Raw genomic sequence first — 8,447 nt, 5'->3', positions numbered from 1 at the left:
CTATCTCTATCTCAACAACTTCCAAATACATATCTCCAAACCTGCATGAACTTTCTTCACAAACTACTAGATCTATATAGTTCTTGTATTGCCTTCAAATGTATACATCTAAAATGGAATTTTCCTTTCTTATTCCACCTCGTCTACTTTTTATCCTATATTTATTCATTCATTCATTGATCCAACAAACAGTTACCAAGTGTCAGCGATTATTGACCACTCCTTTTTCCAAGCTAGACACTTGAGAATCCACCTTCATTATTCTCAGCCCTTCTCCTGCTCAGGTCAACCATGTATTCTAACTCAGATAGGTCTCTTAGATTTAGCCCTTTCCTTCATCTCCACCAACACTTTAGCCCCGGTCCTCCTCATCTCTTACCAGGATGCCTGCAGCAACCTCCTATATGTTTTCCCTGCTGGTGAAGTCGGTCCATTTTCTGCACAGTTGGCAGAATTATATTCCTAAAAAAAAAAAAAAATCAGGTCATGCCACTCCCTGTTCTTAAAAGCCTTCACAGCCCATAGCAATGGGGTCTGTGGACCAGATGCATGGAAATCAGCTGGGGAGCTCATTAAGCTATTGCTTTCTGAGCCCCAGAGTGACTGCATCCACCTCCTTGGAGAGGAGGCCTAAGGATCCCCATTTTTTTTTTTTTTTTTTTTTTTTTTGTGGCACACGGGCCTCTCACTGTTGTGGCCTCTCCCATCGCGGAGCACAGGCCCCGGACACGCAGGCTCAGTGGCGATGGCTCACGGGCCCAGCCACTCCGCGGCACGTGGGATCCTCCCAGACCGGGGCGCGAACCCGTGTCCCCTGCATCGGCAGGCGGACTCCCAACCACTGCGCCACCAGGGAAGCCCAAGGATCCCCATTTTTAACAAGCTCCCAGGTGATTCTTGTGCCTGCTAAAGGTGGAGACAAGTTTCTTAGGCAGCAATGCAAGGTCCTCCACCCTCTGGGCCTGGCTGATCTGAGTTCCTTCCTCTCTATACTGTGCACCCTACACATCAGTCACACTGAACTTGTTGCTCTTGCCTAGACACTTCAGGCTCTCCCAGACGTCCACGCCTTTCTCTATATGCCACTCCTCTGCCTCCTTCACCTAGCAAAGCCTGGTTTATCTTTCTCTGTGAATCCTTCCCTGGCCACCACTCTCTGTTCCATCAGAATCGTCTCTTTCTCATTTGTTCTTCCTAGCCTTTTCCTCACACCTTTATCGTGGCCAGGCACTAGCCCTGCTGAATCATAATTTGTCTGTTTATGTGGTGGTCTCCCAAATAGCCTATGACCTAATGGTATTATCTGGCAAATTTAAAAATCTTTATAAATGCCTAATGGACTGATAGATTAATTAATTAACTTCATGCACTAGGTCCATTAGTTTATTTTGCCTGGTATGCATTATGCCAGGCTCACGGGATTCAGCTCTGCCTACAATCTACAGTACTATTAGAAAAAAACTAAAGTTTTTTCGTGATCGGGAAAAACCACCATTACCATGTAAACCAGGCAAGCCTCTGGAATTTAAAGGTTCTAACCCTATAACAAGTTAGATCACCAGAAAATTCCCTATTTTAGCCACCCACATTCCTCATAGAATTATAATTTGATGTAATGCCTACTGTCACTGTGATGGTTAATTTTCTGGGTCCACTTGACTGGGCCTTGGGGGTGCCCAGACATTTGGACAAACATTATTCTGGGTGTGTCTGTGAGGGTGTTTCTGGATGAGATTAACATTTGAATTGGAAGACTGAGTAAAGCAGATCGCCCTCCTCAATGTGGGTGGGTCTCATCCAATCAACTGAAGAACTTAGAACAAGAAGGCTGAGTAAGAAGGAATTCCTCCTGCCTGAGTACTTAAGTTGGGACACTTGCCTTTTCCTGCCTTCGGACTCAGACTGAAGCATCAGCTCTTCTTGGGTCTAGAGCCTGCCTGCTTTCAGACTGGAATTTACACCATCAGCTTTCTTGATTCTCAGGCCTTTGTACTCAGGCTGAAACTACATGTTGGCTTTCCTGGGTCTCCAGCTTGCCACATGCAGATATTGAGACCTCTCAGCCTCCATAATCACATGAACAAATTCCTTATACTAAATGTTTGTTTATTTATATACACATCCTATTTGTTCTGTTTTTCTGAAGAGCCCTAATACAGTCACCAAGTGGCCATTTTGAAAGATGTTTCTATATTCTCCCCCGTTGAAAACCTTGTCTATTATGTTAAGCGCTCCACTGAAACGGTTAAACACAACGTGAGTGTGCTGCTGATGCCCAAGTGTATATCACTTCCCTGAGCTCCACACTCATGTATCCCACTGTCCACTTCACATCTCAACTGAGTTGTCTCATAAATAACTCAAATTGAACATGTCCAAAACACAACTCCTATTTTTGCTCCCCAAACCAGCTTATGCCCAGTCTTCATTATCTCAAAAGATGGACTCTCATTGATCCATGTGCTCAGGCCAAAAACTTAAAGCAATCTCAATCCACTTTTTCTCTCATTTCCTTCATGCAGCTAATCAGCAAGTCTTGTTGATGCTACTTGAATCTGAACACTTAATACCAATTCTACCAGCTTCCTCCTGGACCAGCCACCATGATCTCTCACCCAGACTTTTCCCACAGCCTCCCAATTGGTCTCTTCTTCCACTCTTGCCACCTGCAATGTTCTATTCTCCATACAGTAGCCAGTGGGAACTAGAATTAGATACTTTAAAAGATGACATAACTCCCTGCTCAAAACTTCCCAACAGTTCCCCAATCACACTTGAGGAAAAAATCTAAATCTCTACGAAGCCATACATGGCTACTTTCTCTAGCTTCATCTCCTACCAGTCCCCTGCCACTTGCCCCACCACTGCTATTTCCCCCACCCCACTATGTGCAAGTCTTCTCCAGTATCACTGGTCGTTTCTCAAATATATCAAGTTTTTTCCTACCTATGGGCCTTGGAGCCTGCTGTGCCCTCTCCTGAAATGTTCTTTGCAGAGCTCACTCCCTCTCCTCATTCAGGTATCTGTTCAGATATCACCTTCTCAGACGGACCTTTCTTCCCCTGCCTTCCTAGCACGATCTACCACATTAATTCACTTTATCTGCCTTCGGAGCATTCACCCACTACCTGACGGTACTTTATTTACTAACTTGTTTGTTGACTCTCTCTCTTCAATGAACTATAAACCTCATAAGGTCAGAGAATTAGTTTTTCTTGTATATCTTCATATCCATGGTGTTTGGAACACATATGTACACAATAAATAAATAAATAAATAAATAAATAAATAAATGGGTGGATTCTTCTTAGTATGTAGTACCAAAAAACATTCAGTATTTGCAAACTGATATGTATCCTCTTATGAGACACAGAAATCATATGATCCATCATGTTTCCCTTTTTCCTAACTTCCAGGAAGCCCAATTCTTAATTTTGTACTCAAGCCCAACAACTTACCTTAAATTGGGTTTCCTTTTTAATTATCTCTCCATTACATGAATCTTGATCTTTTATCATTATTGCAACATTTCATAGAGCTATCTTTTATTATAAACCATCTCGATTCCTTTGTGTAGGCAGACTATAAAAATCAATACATACTTGTCCTCTGTTGTTTTTTTGATTCATGTGCGTTAATACTATCTCTCTAACATGACTAAGTTTCTTGAAAGCCGACCTATATATAACTGCCCTTCATATGCCCTCAAGCACATATCAAGGGGTAGAACTTATATTTCTCAATAACATTCTTTTTTTTTCCTTTTAGGTCCCAAGACTTTTTTTTTATTATTTTTATTGGAGTATAGTTGATTTGTGTACAGCAAAGTGAATCTGTTTCAATAACATTCATAACGTACTGACTTCTTCACTCATTGATTGATCAACAGCACAACCACACTTTGGTTACAAGTGAATAAGCTAGGGTCTAGAGAAAATTGTCATTTCCCTTTCAGAAAGTGGACAAAAATTTGTTAGAAGTGAGAGAGCAAGAGTTATGTTATATAAAAGAGAACTTGACTTGGTAAGCTGGACTGGGAGGACATCACAGGCGCAGCTAAGCCTGACACAAAGTTTAGTGGCAGAAAACCTAGAAGAGGTGAAAGGTTCTCCAAGAAAATGCCCTGGTAAACCTGGTGGAGGGGAAGTCAAGTAAGGGAAGGAAAGAAATTTGAGGATGCCTAGAGGTGGGCCTTGAAGAAAAGTGAAGGTATTGATCCAAATCTTGCTAGAGAAATAATGAAGACCCCTTGGCAGAGTGGATGGGGTTGAGGGGAGGCAGGATAATTTGGGATTAAAGGGATGGGAACAGTGAAGGCTTTGTCATTAGCACTGCTTGAGAACTACCTGGAGGTGGGAACCCTAGAGACATCCCTGTGGGATGTCTGATGTCTAGACTGAGGTTAGAGAGACAAGACAGGAAAAAGAGAGAGGGAGATGTAAAGTTCTGATAGAAATCTGGCAGGACTGCCCCTTCACCATTAATTCTTGACATTCAGCAAAAAGCCCAGCACTAAACATGAAGGCCAGCGGGCAGGAGTAGATGCTGGCATGGTGGATGTAGCAACTGTCCCCACTGGCATCTTTCCAGCCCCCGGGCACTCCACATCTTCACAAAACTCTTTGGGAGCAGCTGCAGTGCTAGACAAGGTTTTAGGTTTCTAGGTATTTCTATGTAGGTATTTCCCCACCCCCACCCCCAACATGCCTCCAGAATCTACAACTTGCATTCCTCACACCAGGAGAGGGCCCAAGACCCTCCCCATTAAATAGGATGGAAACACAAAAATGAAAAGCAGACATCCCACATCCACAGCCTCTGTTTCAGCACCCAGAGCCTTCTACTGGATACTCTGCTCAAACTTTAATGTCTACATCGAGGCCCAGAAATAGCAGGGACAAAATGTGAAGTTTCATCTGAAAATTGTGCCAAATAACTGCATGTTAATCAGAGTAACTTATATAATATGCCAGAGTTTTGTGGGGGTTTTAATGCTCTCAAAATACAGTTATCTGATGCTGAGACACTTACCTATTCCAGAGCAGGAAACAGATGGTAGCTAGTTTCAACATGTGAGGGAGAGCACTTTTGCTCAGAGGACTTTTTGCCCTAACATTGGACCAGACCTAGAACCACTGGCATATTCAAAATCCCCTGTGAGCATTCATTAAATGATGCATTATTAACCCCACCAATAAATCAGCCTACCCTGATGCAAAAGCTGAGAGGTCACTCATAAATCTAATTGGTATATACAGGCTAAATGGAATAAATTCACAATAAATCTTAGGAGAAATGGTCCACTAGCAGCTTGCACTCCCCCCATATCTATAGCGGCACAGCCAGACCCATACAAGATCCACTCCATCATCAACGCGTGTGTTCACTGAACACTTACTATCTTCCAAGCACTATGTTTACATCATCATCTCATGTAAGCCTTCCAAGAACCCTGCAAGGTAAGTACCACTATCACCCCATTTCACAGATGAGGAAACTCATCAAGATTAAGCCTTTGCCCAGCTGGTGGAGCTGGCATTTGGACCCATGTGTTCTCACTCAAGAGCTCCCATTCTTAGCATTTAAAGCTACACTGTCTCCCAAGTGATGGCACAGGGTCAATAAGGAGAGATGCCAAAGTGAGGTACATCGTCCCTCACAACTGCCTCTAAAGAGAAAGAAACGGTTGCAACTGAACAGGGGAAATGGAGTTCACGTCAGACGTAGAGGAGATGGGACCTCTTAAAGCTCTGAGTACAATAACTCTGAATACAAGTGGCTTTGTTTGTTAAATTAAACTACAGTATCAGCTGATAAAGTATTGCATCAATCGTTTTCACTTAAAGCAGTTTATAACATTTGAAGTTTCCTCCTAAAAAACAAATATTTGGGCTTAAGAAAACACCTTCCAAATGATTTCTGGGGAGATGAAACATTTGAAAAGACTTTACCAATTGATCTCAATGCAGAGATACTTTTAAAAACAAAAATTCTAAGCCCTGGGTCTCAGCTCCCTGCAGAACACACAAACACACACACACACCATATTCATCACACACACCTACTACACAAACAATGCACTTACACCACAAGCAAACATACACACACACGACACACACACTTATCACCAAAAAATACACCATAAATACACACACATACACCACACACATATATATAATACATATATACCCAACACACAAACCACACATCCACCACATATATGCACATATACTATAAGACACCCATGCCACAGAAATCACACACATACACTCCACACACTAGCAGTAAAGTGGCATGTGCTATTTGTATTTGTGATCCCCTTTGTGCATCCATTTATGGTGTAACTGCACCTTTCATTTTCAATTTAAAGTGTACAGTTCTGTAGGGACAATTGTTTTAAATTTGAGAGTGCCTGAATTAAATAACAATTTTAATTAATTTTATAGTCAAAAATGCAGTTCAGGGACTTCCCTGGCGGTCCAGTGGCTAAGACTCCATGCTTCCACTGCAGGGGGCACGGGTTGGATCCCTGGTCTGGGAACTAAGATCCCACATGCTGCGCGGTGCTACTGGAAAAAAAATGCAGTTTACACTAGCACAAAAAAAAAAGTATGGGGCTTCAAAAATTATGCTCTTAAGCCTACTGAGTCACTGTAATTTTAAAATTTTGAATCTGCCACTAGTGGGAGAAAGGAAATCTATTTTGTAATCTGGCACATTCTTATGATGAGTCTCTTACTGTGACTCATGCCATAGGTGCCCTGTGCAAATGTAAAAGAAAATAACCAGATTAATATGTGAGAAGAATTTCAATGATGGGAGAGAGGCTGTTGGGGTGAATCAAGCCTTTCCCACCCTTCACTGACTTGGAGCCCCTCAGAGTGCCCACATCAGGTTAAAACAATCTCACAGAGTTGAGAAGAACTTCATAGCACACCAGCAGAACAAAAGAGAGGATTTTTCGGGCTTCCCTGGTGGCGCAGTGGTTGAGAGTCTGCCTGCCGATTCAGGGGACACAGGTTCGTGCCCCGGTCCGGGAAGATCCCACATGCCGCGGAGCGGCTGGGCCCGTGAGCTATGGCCGCTGAGCCTGCGCGTTCGGAGCCTGTGCTCCGCAACGAGAGAGGCCACAACAGTGAGAGGCCCGCGTACCAGAAAAAAAAAAAAAAAAAAGAGAGAGGATTTTTCAACTTGCCCTGACCTACACTACTCCCTTTGTCCACTGAAGAACACTCTCTTAAACCTAACAGACTATCCTCTATTTCTTTTATTCTCCTAATTAAAAACCTTATGGCTAAACGCAAGTGGCCTCAACTGCCTTCAAGCATAGCATAGCCCTGGGGTGAGGGGCAGGGGTGTGAATGGTGGAGAGAGAAAAGAAGGAAGTCAAGCCATGTAAGCACTGTTATATTTAAAGTAGATAACCAACAAGGACCTACTGTATAGCACAGGGAACTCTGCTCAGTATTCTGTAATAACTTAAATGGGAAAAGAATTTGAAAAAGAATAGATACCTATACATGTATAACTGAATCACTTTGCCGTACACCTGAAACTAACACACTATTGTTAATCAACTATACTCCAGGTACTTTCCTGGTGGTCCAGTGGTAAAGAATCCGCCTTCCAATGCAGAGAACACGGGTTTGATCCCTGGTCAGGGAACTAAGATCCCACATGTTGCGGGGCAACTAAGCCCACAGGCCACAACTACTGAGCTCGCGTGCCTCAACTAGAGAAAGAAAACCTGCACACCACAACTAGAGAGAAGGCTGCACACCGCAACGAGAGATCCCACATGCCTCAGTAAAGATCCCACATGCTGCAACTAACACACACAGCACAGCCAAAAAATAAAATAAAATAAATAAATAAAATGGTTTTTTTAATTCTTAAAAAAAAAGCCTTAAAAAAAAACCCTATACTCCAATATAAAATAAAATTTTAAAAAAAGAAGAAGAAAGAAGTCAAGGAAGTGAATTAATGGGAGATGAGGCTCAGTGGGCTCCTCTATGAGTGGGTTTCTCAAAGGAGGGGTGGGAGTGAAGGAGGTGGAAAGAGCATAGGGCTGAGGAAAGTGGGTGATGCACATAACTCAGAAGTGTGTGCCTAATTCTCAATGTTAACATGTGCCAAATAAGCTTACGCTAAATACGCTTTGTACATTGACTTAATGAGTTTGGTGTACTTTTCAATTTGGGGTTATCTATAATCATGTAATTATCTCACCCTATTATTTATTGCATTGTGTTTAAGTTTCAGGTTTCAGGGGGCAAAACCGTTGAGAACTTTTTTTTTTTTTGGCCGCACCGAGCGGCATGTGGAATCTTAGCTCCCTACCAGGGATCGAACCATGCCCCTTGCAGTGGAAGCACAGTCTTAAATAACTACTGTACCGCCAGGGAAGTCCCAGAGAACTTTTTCTTTAATTTACTATTGTAGTAGAA

General features: G+C 42.6%; 1 protein-coding gene across 2 annotated transcripts in view; it reads right to left on the bottom strand.

Moving 5' to 3' along the window:
• Positions 1–261: 261 nt before the first annotated feature.
• The window catches only part of APTX (aprataxin), an 82,321-nt gene continuing 74,135 nt past the window's right edge, over positions 262–8,447 (bottom strand). The window contains exon 11 of one of the 2 annotated variants that reach the window (XR_014016031.1): positions 262–462. The gene's annotated coding sequence lies outside the window, so the exon portion shown is untranslated. The remainder of the gene's footprint in view (positions 463–8,447) is intronic. The other variant, XR_014016032.1, reaches the window with a different exon arrangement.

The sequence above is a fragment of the Mesoplodon bidens genome (assembly GCF_964165515.1).
Source record: "Mesoplodon bidens genome assembly, chromosome: 6".
Classification (NCBI taxonomy): domain Eukaryota; kingdom Metazoa; phylum Chordata; class Mammalia; order Artiodactyla; family Ziphiidae; genus Mesoplodon; species Mesoplodon bidens.
This window is presented reverse-complemented; position numbering and strand designations above follow the sequence as displayed.